General features: G+C 37.1%; 1 pseudogene; it reads right to left on the bottom strand.

The window, feature by feature from the left end:
- The window catches only part of LOC129053213 (chromodomain Y-like protein), a 79,778-nt pseudogene that overhangs the window by 40,865 nt on the left and 22,326 nt on the right, over positions 1 to 16,587 (bottom strand).

Below are 16,587 nucleotides of genomic sequence, written 5' to 3'. Positions count from 1 at the left end.
ATGAACTCATTCTTTTTTGTGTATTCCATGCTATATATGTACCGTATTTTCTTTATTCAGTCTATCATTGATGGGCATTTGGGTTGGTTCCAAGCCTTTCCTATTATAAACACTGCTGTAACAAACATACATGTGCATGTGTCTTTATAGTTGAACGATTTATAATCATCTGGGTATACACCCAGTAATAGGATACTGGATCAAATGGTATTTCTGCTTCTAAATCCTTAAGGAATTGCTACAGTATCTTCCACAATTATTGAACTAATTTACACTCCCATCCCTCCCTGCTTCTCTAGATTCCTCCACTCTGGGCAGGGCATCTCTGAAAGAAAGACAGCAGTCCCTGTCAAGGGCTTATAGATAAAACTCCCATCTCCCTTTGACAGAGCACCTGGTGGAAGGGATGGCTATGGGCACGGTTTCAGGAGACTTAAACATTCCTGCCTGCTAGCTCTGAAGAGAGAAGCAGAACTCCCAGCACAGCTCTCAAGCCCCGTGAAGGGGCAGACTGCCTCCTCAAGTGGGTGCCTAACCCCTATGCCTCCTGACTGGGAGACACCTCACCGCAGGGGTTGACAGACATCTCATACAGGACAGTTCCGGCTATCATCTGGCAGGTTTCCCCCTGGGATGAAACTTCTAGAGGAAGGAACAGGCAGCAATCATTGCTGTTCTGCAGCCTGCGCTGGTGATACCCAGCCAACAGGGTCTGGAGTGGACCTCCAGCAAACTCCAGCAGACCTGCAGCAGAGGGGCCTGGCTGGTAGAAGGAAAACTAACAAACAGAAAGGAATAGCATCAACATCAACAAAAAGGATGTCTACACAGAAACCTCATCTGAAGGTCACCAACATCAAAGACAATGGTAGGCAAATCCATGAAAAGAGAAAAAAACAGTGTAAAAAGGCTGAAAATTCCAAAAATCAGAACACCTCTTCTCCAAAGGATCACAACTCCTTGCCAGCAAGGGAACAAAACTGGACAGAGAATGAGATTGATGAATTGACAGAAGTGGCTTCAGATGGTAGGTAATAACATTCTTCTGAGCCAGAAGAGCACGTTCTAACCTAATGCAAGGAAGGTAAGAACCTTGAAAAAAAGGTTAGAGGGGCTGAGAACGGTGGCTCATACCTGTAATCCCAGCACTTTGGAAGGCCGAGGTGGGTAGATCACGAGGTCAGGAGTTCAAGACCATCATGGACAAGATGGTGAAACCCCGTCTCGACTAAAAGTACAAAAAATTATCTGGGCGTGGTGGCGGGTGCCTGTAATCCCAGCTACTTGGGAGGCTGGGGCAGAGAATTGCTTGAACCCAGGAGGCGGAGGTGGCAGTGAGCTGGGACCGCGCCACTGCACTCCAGCCTGGCAGCAGAGTGAGACTCCATCTCAAATAAATAAATAAATAAATAAATAAATAAATAAATAAATGGTAGAGGAATTGCTAACTAGAATAACCAGTTTAGAGAAGAACATAAATGACCCGATGGAGCTGAAAAACACAGCACAAGATCTTCATGAAGCATACACAAGTATCAATAGCCAAATTGATCAAGTGGAAGAAAGGATATCAGAGACTGAATGAAGGGGCGGCCTGCCCCTCCACACCTGTGGGTGTTTTTTGTCAGGTGGAACAAGAGACTGAGAAAAGAAAGAGACACAGAGACAAAGTATAGAGAAAGAAAAGTGGGCCCAGGGGAGGGGTGCTCAGCATATGGAGGACCTGGGCTGGAACTGGTCTCTGAGTTCTGTCAGTATTTATTGATCATCATCTCTACCATCTCGGAGAGGGGCATGTGGCAGGACAATAGGGTAATAGTGGGGAGAGGGTCAGCAGGAAAACATGTGAACAAAGTTCTCTGAGTCATAAATAAGTTTAAGGAAAGGTGCTGTGCCCTGATGTGCACTTATACAAACATCTTGGTGCATTAAAGAACGGTATTGCTTCTAGCATGTCTCACCTCCAGCCTTCGTATATAGAACATACAATTGGGTTTTCCACCAAGACATTCTATTCACAGGGACAAGCAGGAGACAGATGCCTTCCTCTTATCTCAACTGCAAAGAGGCCTTCCTCTTTTACTAATCCTCCTCAGCACAGACCCTTTATGGGTGTCAGGCTGGGGGACAGTCAGGTCTTTCCTTTCCCACAAGGCCATATCTCAGGCTATTACATGGGGAGAAACCTTGGACAATACCTGGCTTTCCTCGACAGAGGTCCTTGTAGACTTCCGCAGTGTATTGTGTCCCTAGGTACTTGAGATTAAAGAATGGTGATGACTTTTAACAAGCATATTGCATTTAAGAACTTTTTTAACAAAGCACATCCTGCATAACCCTAAATCCATTAAATCTTGAGTCAACATAGCACATGTCTCTGTGAGCACAGGGTTGGGGCTAGGGTTACAGATAAACAACATCTCAAAACAGAAGAATTTTTCTTAATACAGAACAAAATGGAGTCTCTTATGTCTACTTCCTTCTACATAGACACAGTAACAGTCTGATTTCTCCTTCTTTTCACCACATTGAAGATCAACTTAATGAAATAAAGAGTGAAGACAAGATTAGAGAAAAAAGAATGAAAAGGAATGAACAAAGCTTCTAAGAAATATGGGACTATGTGAAAAGACAAAACCTGCATTTGATTGGTGTACCTGAAAGTGATGGGGAAAATTGAATCAAGTTGGAAAACACTCTTCAGGATATTATCCAGGAGAACTTCCTCAACATAGCAAGGCAGGCTAACATTCAAATTCAGTAAATACAGAGAAAACCGCAACGATGCTCCTTAAGAAGAGTAACCACAAGACACATAATCGCCAGATTCACCACGGTTGAAATGAAGAAAAAAATGTTATCGGCAGCCAGAGAGAAAGTTTGGATTACCCACAAAGGGAAACCCATCAGACTAACAGCAGATCTCTCTGCAGAAACCCTACAAGCCAGAAGAGAGTGGGGGCCTATATTTAACATTCTTAAAGAAAAGGATTTTCAACCTAGAATTTCATATCCAGCCAAACCAAGTTTCATATGTGATGGAGAAATAAAATCCTTTAAAGACCACAAAATGCTGAGAAATTTTGTCACCACCAGGCCTGCCTTGCAAGAGCTCCTGAAGGAAGCACTAAATATGGAAAGGAAAAACCTGTACCAACCACTGCAAAAATATATCAAATTGTAAAGACCATTGACACTGTAAAGAATCTGCATCAACTCATGGGCAAAATAAACAGCTAGGATCATAATGACAGGATCAAATTCACACATAACAATATTAATCTTACATGTAAATGGGATAAATGCCCCAATTAAAAGACAAAGACTAGCAAATTGGATAAAGAGATAAGACTCATTAGTGTACTGGATTCAGAAGACCCATCCACTTGCAAAGACACACATAGGCTCAAAATAAGGGGATGGAGGAATATTTACCAAGCAAATGGAAATCAAAAAAGCAGGGGTTGCAATCCTAGTCTCTTGTAAAGTAGACCTTAAGCCAACAAAAATCAAAAATGACAAAGAAAGACATTACATAATGGTAAAGGGATCAATGCAGCAAGAAGATGTAAAAATCCTAGATATATATGCACCCAATACAGGAACACCCAGATTCATAGAACATGTTATTAGAGACCTACAAAGAAACTTAGACTCCCACACAATAATAGTGGCAGATTTTAACAACCCATTGTTAATATTAGACAGATCAACGAGACCACAAATTAACAAGGATATCCAGGAATTAAACTCAGCTCTGGATCAAGTGGACCTATTAGCCATCTACAGAACTTTCCACCCCAAATTTACAGAATATACATTCTTCTCAGCACCACATGGGGCTTATTCTAAAATTGACCACATAACTGGAAGTAAAACACTCCTCAACAAATGCAAAATAATAGAAATCATAACAAACAATCTCTGGAACCATAGTGCAATCAAATTATAACTCAGGATTAAGAAACTTACTGAAAACCAAACAATTACATGGAAACTGAGCAACCTGCTCGTGAATGACTACTGGGTAAATAATGAAACTAAGGCAGAAATAATAAAGTTACTTGAAACCTATGAGAACAAAGAGACAACATACCAGAATCTGAGGGACACAGCTAAAACAGTGTTAAGAGGGATATTTGTAGAACGAAATGCCCACATCAGAAAGTGGGAAAGATCTAAAATTGACACTCTAACATCACAATTAAAAGAACTAGAGAGGCAAGAGCAAATGAAGTCAAATGCTAGCAGAAGACAAGAAATAACTAAGATCAGAGTGGGAATAAAGGAGATAGAGAGAAAAACCTTTCAAAAAATCATTGAATCCAGGAGCTGTTTTTTTTTTTTTTTTTTTTTAAAGATGAACAAACTAGATAGATGACTAGCCAGTCTAATAAAGATGAAAAAAGAGAACAATCAGATAGACACAGTACAAAATGATAACGGAGATATTACCACTGATCCCAAGAAATACAAACTACTATCAGATAATACTATAAAAACCACTATGCAAATAAACTAGAAAATCTAGAAGAAATGGGTAAATTCCTGGACACATAAACCCTCCCAAGACTAAACCAGGAAGAAGTCAATCCCTGAGTGGACAAATAACAAGTTCTGACATTGAAGCAGTTATTAAAAGCCTACCAAAAACCAAACCAAACCAAACCAAACAAAACAAAAACCCAGGACCAGAAAGATTTACAGCTGAATTTTACCAGAGATATGAAAAGGAACTGATACTATACCTTCCGAAACTATTCCAAACAATAGAAGAAGAGGGACTTTGCCCTAACTCATTTTATGAGGCCAGCATCATCCTGATACCAATACCTGGGAGACACAATGAAAAAAGAGAATTTCAGGCCAATATTCCTGATGAACATCAGTGTGAAAATCCTCAATAAAATACTGGTAAACTGAATTTAGCAGCACATAAAAAAGCTTATCTACCACAATGAAGTCAGCTTCATCTTTGGGATGCAAGGCTGGTTTAATATTCACAAATGAATAAATGTAATCCATCACATAAACAGAATCAATGACAAAAACCACATGATTTTCTCAATAGATGCAGAAAAGGCCTCCGATAAAATTCAACATTCCTTCATACTAAAGACATTCAATAAACTTGGTATTGATAGAACTTTTGTCAAAATAATAAGAGCTACTTATGACAAACCCACAGCCAATATCATATTGAATGGGCAAATGCTGGAAGCATTGTCATTGAAAACTGGCACAAGACAAGGCTGCCCTCTGTTATCACTCCTTTTAAACATAGTATTTGAAGTTCTGTCCAGGGCAATCAGGCAAAAGAAAGAAAGAAAGGGTATTCAAATAGGAATTGAGGAAGTCAAATTGACTCTCTTTGCAGATGACATGACTGTATACTTAGAAAACCCCATCGTTTCAGCCCCAAAACTCCTTAAGCTGGTAACCAATTTCAGCAAAGTCTCAGGATACAAAAAACATATATGACAAGCATTCCTATACACCAATAATAGACAACCAGAGAGTCAAATCATGAGTGAACTCACATTCACAATTGCTAAAAAAAAAATAATACCTAGGAATACAACTTACAAAGGATGTAAAAGACCTCTTCAAGGTTAGCTACAAACCACTACTCAAGGAAATAAGAGAGGACACAAACAAATGGAAAAACATTTCATGCATGAGCATCCATCCATGAGGATGGGAAGAATCAATATAGTGTAAATGACTATACTGCCCAAAGTAATTTATAGATCCAATGTTATTTCCATCAGGCTACCATTGACTTTCTTCACAGAAGTAGAAAAAAACTACTTTAAATTTCACATGGAACTAAAAAGATCTCATAGAGCCAAGACAATCCTAAGCAAAAAGAACAAAGCTGGAAGCATCACCCTACCTGACTTCAAACTACACTAAAAGGCTACAGTAACCAAAACAGCATGGTACTTGTGCCAAAACAGATATATAGACCAGTACAACAGAACAGAGAACAGAGACCTCAGAAATAACACTACCCATCTACCACCATCTGACGTTTGACAAACCTGACAAAAACAAGCAATGAAGAAAGGATTCCCTATGTAATAAATTGTGCTGGGAAAACTGACTAGCCATAGCTAGAAAATAGAAACTGGACTACTTCCTTACATTTTATAAAAAAATTACCTCAAGATTGTTTAAAGACTTAAACTTAAAACCTACAACCATAAAAACCCTAGAAGAAAAACTAGAAAATATCATACAGGACATAGGCATAGGGAAGACTTTATGAAAAAAACAACAAAAGCAATTGCAGTGAAAGCCAAAATTGATAAATGTGATCTAATTAAATTAAAAATCTTTTGCACAGCCAAAGAAAGTATCATCAGAGTGAACAGGCAACCTACAGAATGGGAGAAAATTTTTGCAATCTACCCATCTGACAAAGGTCTAATATTTAGAATCTACAAGAAACTTAAACAAATTTACAAGAAAAAACAACCCCACCATAAAGTGGGCAAAGCATATGAACAGACACTTCTCAAAAGAAGACACTTATGCAGCCAACAAACATATGAAAAAAAGCTCATCATCACTGCTCATTAGAGAAATGTAAATCAAAACCACAATAAGATACCATCTCACGCCGGTTTGAATGGTGATCATTAAAAAGTCTGGAAACAACAGATGCTGTCAAGAATGTGGAGAAATAGAAATGCTTTTACACTGTTTGTGGGACTATAAATTAGTTCAACCATTGTGGAATAAAGTTTGGCAATTTTTCAAGGATCTAGAACCAGAAATACCATTTGACCAAGCAATCCCACTACTGGGTATATACCCAAAGGATTATAAATTGTTCTACTATAAAGACACATACAAATGTATATTTATTGCAGTACTATTCACAATAGCAAAGACTTGGAACCAACCCAAAAGACCATCAATTATAGACCGAATTTAAAAAGGTGGCACATGTACACCATGGAATACTATGCAGCCATAATAAAAAATGGACTCATGTCCTTTGCAGGGACATGGATGAAGCTGGAAACCATCATTCTTAGCAAACTAACACAGGAACAGAAAACCAAACACCACTGTGTTCTCACTCATAAGTGGGAGATGAACAATGAGAATACATGGACACAGGGAGGGGGACATCACACATTGGGGCCTGTTGTGGGGTTGGGGGCAAGGAGAGTGATAGCATTAGGATAAATACCTAATGTTTGTGAGGCTTAAAACCTAGATGATGGGTTGATAGGTGCAGCAAATCACCATGCACATGTATAAGTGTGTAACAAATCTGCACATTCTACACATGTATCCCAGAATTTAAAATAGGTTAAAAAAAAGAAATGGAATATCTGGATTATATGGTAATTCTATATTTCATTTTCTGAGGAATTACCACACTGTTTTCCATAGCCACTGAACAATGGTTTTACATTCCAACCAGCAATGCACGACGGTTCCAATTTCTCCACATTCTTTTCAACACTTATTTTCTATTTTCTTTTAAATAATAGCCATCCTGGTAGAAGTGAAGTGTTAGTTTTTTGTGATTTTGATTTGCAATTCCCTGATGAGTAGTGATGTTGAGAATCTTTTTGTGTGCTTATTGATGATTTGTATAATTTCTTTGGAGAAATGTCTATTCTCATCTTTGGGAGGAACAACATTTTAACTCCTGCTTACTCTTATGCTCTATAAATTTTCACACCAGCACCCTGTCTGGTAATTTTAATACTGACTTAGGTTGCCTTTTACAAAATTTTGGTATAACAGAGAAGTTTCTCTAGCTCCACATCCTAAATTATTATCATCTTATTCTAGGCTAAGAAAAAGTGTAACAAGAAATTGTCTGTGCCCACACAGACTAAAGCGCAATGAAAACCAGTGCAATGGGGCTGACTGTTCTTCAGTTCACGGAGTTCTTCCAGACCTGGCCCACCTACAACCACTGTCAACTTCCTGGACTTCTAGCTCCCCTGGGATCCTCATATGCTCGACCTTGAAGCTTATTTCTCACCCTTTATTTGACCCATTAACATTTATTAATCTGAGTCCAAATATTTTCCTCATTTTTGTAGAAGTAGAAACTCTGTCAGATCCAATCAGTGGTAAGTATTCTTGGGCTCTAAATATCATACTGCAGCCAGTAGTTATTGAACTCCTGTGTCCAGCATGGGGCCTTGGAAGGCCACTTGCACAGTTAAAGTGTGATTAAAATGGTTGGAGTCATGGGTGGTGGATAAGACATATTATTTAGACAGGGTTGCTGTAGACTTTTCCATGGCCCGTTACTCCATTTGGGGAGAAAAATTGAGCAGAAATGTCACATAGACAGAGTAGTCATCTACCCAGCATTTGTGGCTCAGTGGCTCAGTGTTCTTTCCCTTGCCATTTCTGTTCTTATTACAGCATTATGTTCAAATATTAAAGATATTTCCAAAGCATCTCCAAATGTCCTTCAATAAATTAGTCGATTTTCTGCATGTTTTTGCAAAGTTGTGTTATTTTTAATCAATATATCCTCTTGGGTTTTTTCACACATGTTAACAATATGCTTTGAAAAGAAAGATAAAAATTCCTTGCTTAATGAGCATTACATTTGTTTTTAAAGGATTGCCTCTTGGAAGAATTTTTACCCATATTTGCAATTTTCTTCAATAATAGGGAACCAGTACTTGAACTCCTTAGCTCATGTTAATGTGGGTACTATATCTATCTATCTATCTATCTATCTATCTATCTATCTATCTATATATATACATACATAGTTTTTTTTAATGGTTCCCAGCATAAGCTATTGGATGTTTTCTTTTTCAGTTTGTGAAAGCTTGTATGGCAGTCATTTAGTTTTTCTAGCTAACAGATCCAACAGGGGGCCCTGCCTACAGAGCCCGATTAACTCGCAGACCTGAGAAAGATCCAGCCTTCATGTGATTCCACCCAGGAGATGACATGAGGCAGAATTTAGGTGTATCCACTGAACATAGCCTTAACAGTAGATTTGTGAACTAAATAGTGATTGTTGTTGTTTTAAGCTACTAAGTTCTGAATACTTTGCTACAAAACAATTAATAAGCAATTAAGTGGCACATATGACTTCTACTCACTGTCCATTGCCTTTGAATAGTTATGTGACCCTGCCTATTTGCAGGAGTCTGAGAAGTACATATTTCTTAGAGTGTAGGAAGAAGAGGACAACCTGACATTGGTGAGCATTAGTAATGTGTGCAACAATGACTGTTTTCAATTATTTAGAATTTTGTTTATCATAAAGACAATAGTGGTCACAATTGAAAATTTGGAAAATATGAAATAGTGTAAAGAAGAAACTACAAATCACCCAAATGCCACTATCCAGAATTGATGATCAGTGATTCCTGTCATTTTCCTCTGTTTACATTTAAAAAAAATTGGAATCATTCACTTTAAAATTTTGGCATTTTTACATTAAAAACATGTATGTGTTCCTAACATTTAACATTTATTCTGTGGTAAAATATGTATAATAGCCAGGTGCAGTCATGCATGCCTGTAGTCTCAGCTATTCAGGAGGCTGAGGGGAGAGAATTGAGCCCAAGGCCAGCCTGGGCAAAATAGTGAGACCCATTTTTTTCTTTCTTTTCTCTTTTTCTTTTCTTTTCTTTTCTTCTTCCTTCCTTCCTTCCTTTCTTTCTTTCAATCTTTTTTTTTTTTTTTCAGACTGGGGCTTACTCTGTCACCCAGGCTGGAGTGCAGTGGCAAAATTAAAGCTCATTGCAACCTTGGACTCCTGGGCTCAACTGATGCTTCGTCTTCAGCCTCCCCAATAACTAGAATTACAGTTACACACCACCACACCTGGCTAATTTTTAAAAAGTTTTAGTAGAGATGAAGTCTTGCTATGTTGCCCAGGTTGGCCATCTCTTTAAAAATAAATAAATAAATAAATAAATGGACAAAATAATTTTTTAAGTGTACAACATAAGATTCACCATTTTTAAAGTGTACAATTCAAACCTGTCTAATACATTCATGTTATACAACCATCATCACTTCTACTTCCAAAACATTTCATCAGCCCTGAATGAAATTCTGTACCCATTAAACCTTGTTCCCCAATTTTCCCCCTTTTCTCTAGAAACCACAAAACTGATTTATGGCTCTACGGATTTGCCTATGGGAGACATTTCATATAAATGAATCATACAATATGTGGCCTTTTTGTGACTGGATTCTTTCACTTATCATAATGTTTTCAAGTGTTATCTTTGTCATAGCCTGTATCAGTACTTCATTCCTTTTTAAGGCTGAATAATATTCCTTTATACAGTTGTACCACATTTTGTTTATCCATTGATCATTCGATGGCTATTTGGGTTGGTTCTACCTTCTGACTATCGTGGATTCTGCTGCTGTGAACATTTGTGTGTAGGTTTGTGTCTGAGAACCTGTTCTCAATTCTTTTAGGTATCTAGCTAGGTGTGGAATTGCTGAATAATCTGGTAATTTTATGTTTAACTTATTGAGGAACTGCCAAATTGTTTTCTGCAGTGACTCCACCATTTTACGTTCCCACTAGCAATGTGGGGGCCTTCCAGTTTCTCCACACCCTTTCCAACACTTGTTATTGTCTATTTTTTTGAACATAATTATCTTGGTAGAGATGAAATGATAACTCATGGTGGTTTTGATTTACATTTTCCTAACTACTAATGGCATTGGATGTATTTTCATATGTTGGTTGGCCATTTGTATATCTCCTTTAGAGAAATGTCTATTCAAGCCTTTTGCCTTTTTAAAAAAATTAGGATGGTTTTGTTGTTGTTGTTAAGTTATAGAAATTCTTTCCATATTCTGAATATAAAACCCTTATCAGATATATTATTTGTAAATATTTTCTCCCATTCTATGAGTTGTCTTTTCACTCTCTTGTCAGTGTCCTTTGATACACAAAAATTTTTAATTTTATGACGCCCAACTTACCTATTTTTTCTTTTGTTGCTTATCATTTGGTTTCATATCTAAGAAATCATTGCCAAATCTAAGTTCATGGAGATGTACAGCTAAGTTTTCTTCTAAAAGTTTAGTAGTTTTAACTGTTACAGTTAGCTCTTTGATTCATTTGCAGATGACTTTTCTATATGACATGAAGAAAGAGACCAACTCCATTCCTTTGCATGGGAAAATCCCATTGTCCTTGCGCCATTTGTTGAAGAATGATAAGTGCTTTTTGAAAACATGATCTGAGTGACTGCATAGGTTACATAGTGCACCACCATTTGCTTCCTTTTTCTTCTGTCTTGTGGTGTTCTAGAGATGCAGATAATTTACTCCTTGACCATCTTTCTTTAGAGAACATGCTCAGCTCACAGTTTCAGAAAAGACAACTCCTATAGACATCATAAATATTGGTTTTGGACATGGGAGACACTTGGCCAAAGCTGGACCCATCAAATTTTTACTCTGGGACCTTAGCACTGGGATGCTGATACTGTGTCATCTAGAGGTGTGGGAAACAAGTTTAAAGGTAACATAAAGTCTGGGCTTATAATTTTTTTGACTTTATGAACCATCTGGTTCATAAAGGTTATTATGATAATTTCTGTGTTAAGAGGACAGAAGAATCAGCTATCAAACAGAAAAGAAGGATGTTGACTCATTTAAAATAGAAACTACAAGAAGTGGAGAGATTTGCAGTTTGGTAAATATCTAGTTTTCATGAATCCCATAAGATTCTCTCCCTTCTTTACTTTCCCTGGTTTTCTGGAGTTAGTTTTGGTGAATGTCTTTTCCTTTGCAAGCAACATTTCCATGACTAAGACAGACCTTATATTGATTTGGAATCTTAGTTGCTAGAGATAGAAAACTCAACTTAACTGGCTTAAGCCAAAGGACACATACTGCCTCATATACCCCAATTTCCAGGGTATAGCTTGATGTAAGGACAAAAAAAAATGTCATCTAGACATGATTCTCTGCATCCCTCAGTTCCACCTGCTGTGGTATCCACTTAATTTCCAACCTTAGGAATTCTCATCTTCAATCATTGTGGCTATGAGCAGTCTAAAAAGAAAGAACATTTTCCTATCACTCCTGAACAAGTCTGGGATTCACTCTGATTGTGACCACATTGCATATGGCCCATAACTGAGCTAACCCCAGGGGATCTTTTGCCAACTCTGAGTCATGTATTCACTCCTGAGAAGGAAAAACCTTATTGGAATCACACAGACTGAAAATGAGGAGGGAGATTTTATAAAGGAAACTCTGGATACTGTTACAAAATAGAATGGATGCTGAGTAGTAAAAGAAACAATAGACATCAATAAAGGCACTTAGATACATTTTAATTTTTTATTATTACCTATAATAGTTATGTGCAGCCTAGTCCATAAATATTTGTTCACATCTCTCATCTCGTCTTTAGGATACTGTTTAACTCTGTTGTTGCATTACAAATCACAACAAGCATAGGGGCTTAAAACAAAGTCAGTGATTTATTTCTCACTATTCTGTGGGCTGGCTGGGCTCAGCTGGGAAGTGCTGCTCCTTGTGGTATAGTTGAGGTTGCTCATAGACCTGCATTCAGCTGGAAGGGTGGCTGGGGCCGCCCCATCCAAGACAGTCTTTTATCCTCCTGGGTCTTTCTCCATGTGTCCTTTCATCATTCCACAGTGTAGCCCGAGCTTATTTATAGTGTGGCAACTGGCTTCCAGGATAGAAAGAATGGAAATTAGCAGACAGTCCTCTTAAGGCCTACGACTGGAAGTCCCAATGCATCACTTCTGCTTCACTCTGTCAGTCAAAACAAGTCAGAGGGCCATCCCAGATTCAAAGAGAAAAGGATATAAATATATTCCCAGAAACAGAAATGCTAGGTGCAAGAGTATGTATATTTTAAGGTTCATGATACACATTGTGAAGTTCGTTCTTCAGCCAGGCTCTACAAATGTCCAACCATTCCAACAAGTAGTGTATAAGACCGTGTGTTTTACCACATAATACAAACATTTAGTAAATCTCATAGGTTTAGAAATAACAATGTGATTGTTGTCTTATTAATATATGAGGGGTTAAATTTTTATATACTTATTAGCCATTAAAATATTTTTAACATCTATGGTATTAAATTATGATATGGCATGACAATGTGTGCCATGATCTAGTTTAATAAAAAGGACATTACTGTGAAATGTTCTGTGGGTTCCTCCCTAATTCCACTCCCTTCTCTCCCTCTCAAAGGTAACTATTATAAATTTTTGTGCATACTCACATGCCCTTATTTTATTTTATCTTTTATAACAGCTATTTTTGCAATATAATTGACACATCATACAATTGACCCATTTAAATTGCACAATTAATGTTTTTTGTACATTAACAGAGTTTTACAACCATCACCACAATAAATTTTAGAACATTTTCATTATACCCTAAAGAAACCCCATATTCTAACAATTATATTCATTCTCCCCCTTCCCCTACCTCCCACCCTAGGCAATCACTAATCAATTTTATTTCTGTTTATGTTTCTTATTTGGGGCATTTCATTGAATTAAAATTATAGAATATGTGGTCTTTTGTGTCTGGCTTCTTCACATAACATGTTTTCAAGGGTCATCTATGTTGTATCAATCTGTGTTGTATCAATATGTCATCCTTTTTTATTGCTGAGTAATATTCCATTCTATGAATAAATGACATTCCATTTATTCATTTGTCTGTTGATGGACATTTATATTGTTTACATTTTTGACTATTATGAATAATGCTGTTACAAACATTCATGTACAAGTTTGTGTAGTCTTATATTTTCGGTTATGTTGGAGTATATCAATACCTTGGAGTGGAATTGCTAGGTTATATGGTAACTCTGTATTTAAACTTTGGAGTAACTATTTTTCAAAATGTTTTCTACTTTGCCAGATTGTTTTTCAAAGTGACGACAGAATTTTACATTTCCAATAGAAGTATGAGGGTTCCACTTTCTCCACATCCTTACCAACCCTTGGTATTATCTGTATTTTTGATTATAGCCATCCTAGTGTGTATGAAGTGGTGACTCATTGTGATTCCGATTGACATTTCCCTAATGACTAATGATACTGGGCATCTTTTCCTGTGCTTAATTTCCCTTCTTTTGTGATAGTTTAATCACACATTTTTATTTTTAGATAATATGTTAATTAGTTTCACATGTTTTAATGTAATTTTTAAATTGATATATAATAGTTGTACATATTTTGGGGGTACATGTGATATTTTGATACCTGTATGCAATGTGTAGTGAAGTGAACAATACATGTTTTGAAATTTATATTAATGAAATTCTTTATGCAAGTATGATACATGCAGTTGTACATCCTTCAGTAAGATACTTATTTCACTAAATTTAACACTTCTGGGGTTCATCTATATTGAGGCATGTGACTAGTTTATTTCACTTATGTATATATTTCATTATGTGAATACAGCACAATTTATTTATTCATTCCTTTATTCATGAAATTTATGTTAGTTCCAATTTTTCATTACTATACATGAGGCTGCTGTGAATATTTCTGTATACAGACACACAGGTGCAATAATTTTTCTAGGGCATAAATGGAAATGAAATTCCTGGGCCATAAGATATACAAAAGTTCACCTCTACTAGGTAATGCCAATTAGTCTTCCAACATGGTTGTACAAATTCACACTCCCCCAGCAGGGTGCAAGAATTTCTGTTACTGCATTAACTCTTCAACATTAGACATTATCACATTTCTTAAATTTTTCAAATTTGTGTGAATAAAACTGTACCTCAATGTGGTTTTAATGTACATGTCTCTGATTAGAAAAGAGATTGAGCATCTTTTCAGATTTCTATGGGCCATTCATATATTTTCTTTTCTGAAGTGCCTAAGTCTTTCACGCATTCTTCTGTTGTGTTGTCTTTTAAAAATTCATTTGTAGTTTTTTTCATAGAGTGAATACTGATACTTTGTCACTTGTATATGTTACAGGATTTCCAAATGCTGTCTCCTCTTTTTATTATCTTTATTATGTATTTTGATGAGCAAAAATTATGAATTTTAGTGGAACTAAGTCTGTAATAATGTTATGTGATTTTGTGATTTTTTGTATCTTAAAGAAATTATTTGCTTACTTCAACTTCATAAAGCTATATTATGAAATATCTTCTAAATTCTTTATATCTCTGCTTTTCATATTTAAAAATTTTCTTGAACTGGAATTGATTTTAATGTATGGTGTGAGGAAATGTGGATGGTGTAGAACAGATAACCAATATCTCAGCACAGCCTTTCCCCACTAGTGTGTTTTGCCAATTCTGCCATATGGCTAGTGTCATCCAAAAGACTACCAAGTTGGCTAAAAAGTAGAAGGGAGAGTTTATTGGTGATACCAGTTTACAAACAAAGAAGAGGCAGTCTCTGGTGCAAGCTGAAGGTGCTCTTTCTTTGAAGAGGGAAAGGGTAGGTTGGCTTTGAAGCCTCACGGGGTCCTTATTACACAATATGGTCACACATATTCAGCAGGTTTGAGGGAAAATCTATACACATTTATGAGGGGAGTTGAGCTCATGTGCAATCGGTAAACATATTTGCAACATACATCCCATGTTCACTTTGGGGTGGAGTTTTAGCATTAAATGGGGGTGGAATTTTGCTCTTTACATCTCAAGATGGATTAAATACACAAAGACAGTTTGTGCACAGATTCTCAAAGCTGGCTGAAACTAGATTGAGGTCTGCAGTTGCTTATCATGAAACAATGCTTGTGAGACCCGTTCCCAGCCAATCATAGTTGTAGCGGTCTGGGTTGAAAATCAGAGTTAGGAAGGGTCTGACAATTTGCCTGATAGCTCCTATTGTTAAGGAGTTTGACAAAAGTGGGGTTTTCTTGTAGCCACAGGAATTTAGAAAATTGTCATGCCAGCTGAGTCCTGAACCTGCCACCCCTAGTTAACATTTAGGGGTGTTGATAAAAAAGGCATCTGTTTTGTCCTCTCAGATAACACTAGTTTCTGTAATGTATACATCTGCTTCTAGTTCTCTATTCTACTTAATTGTACTTTTTGAGTTTTGTCTATTTTTATTTGGTCAATACCATTACTGTTTAAAATCTTCATTTATTTATTTGGAGACAGGGTCTCACTCTATCACCCAAGTTGGGAGTGTAGTGGTGCTATCATATCTCACTACAGCATCAACCTCCTGGGCTCAAGCGATACTCCAGCCTCAGACTCCAAAGTAGCTTGGATTACAGGTGTGCATCACCACACCTCGCTAATTTTTATTTATTTATTTATTTTTTGTAGAGACAGAGCCTCACTATGCTGCCCAGGTTGGTCATGAACTCCTAAGATCAAGTGATCCTCCTGCTTTGGCCACACAAAGTGCGAGGATTAGAGGCATGAGCCACCACATCCAGCTCCAAAACTCTGTATTTTCATCATGTGGTATCTAGTAAGGCAAGTCCCCCATCTTATTATTTCTTGGGAGTGTCTTGGCTATGCATTCGTCATTCACGCTTCCATATTAATTTTAGAATCCAAATTTTCAAATTAAAAATAAAAGTATGATGGCTGTAGTCCCAGCTACTGGGGAG

This window comes from Pongo abelii, chromosome Y (genome assembly GCF_028885655.2).
Source record: "Pongo abelii isolate AG06213 chromosome Y, NHGRI_mPonAbe1-v2.0_pri, whole genome shotgun sequence".
Classification (NCBI taxonomy): Eukaryota; Metazoa; Chordata; class Mammalia; order Primates; family Hominidae; genus Pongo; species Pongo abelii.
This window is presented reverse-complemented; position numbering and strand designations above follow the sequence as displayed.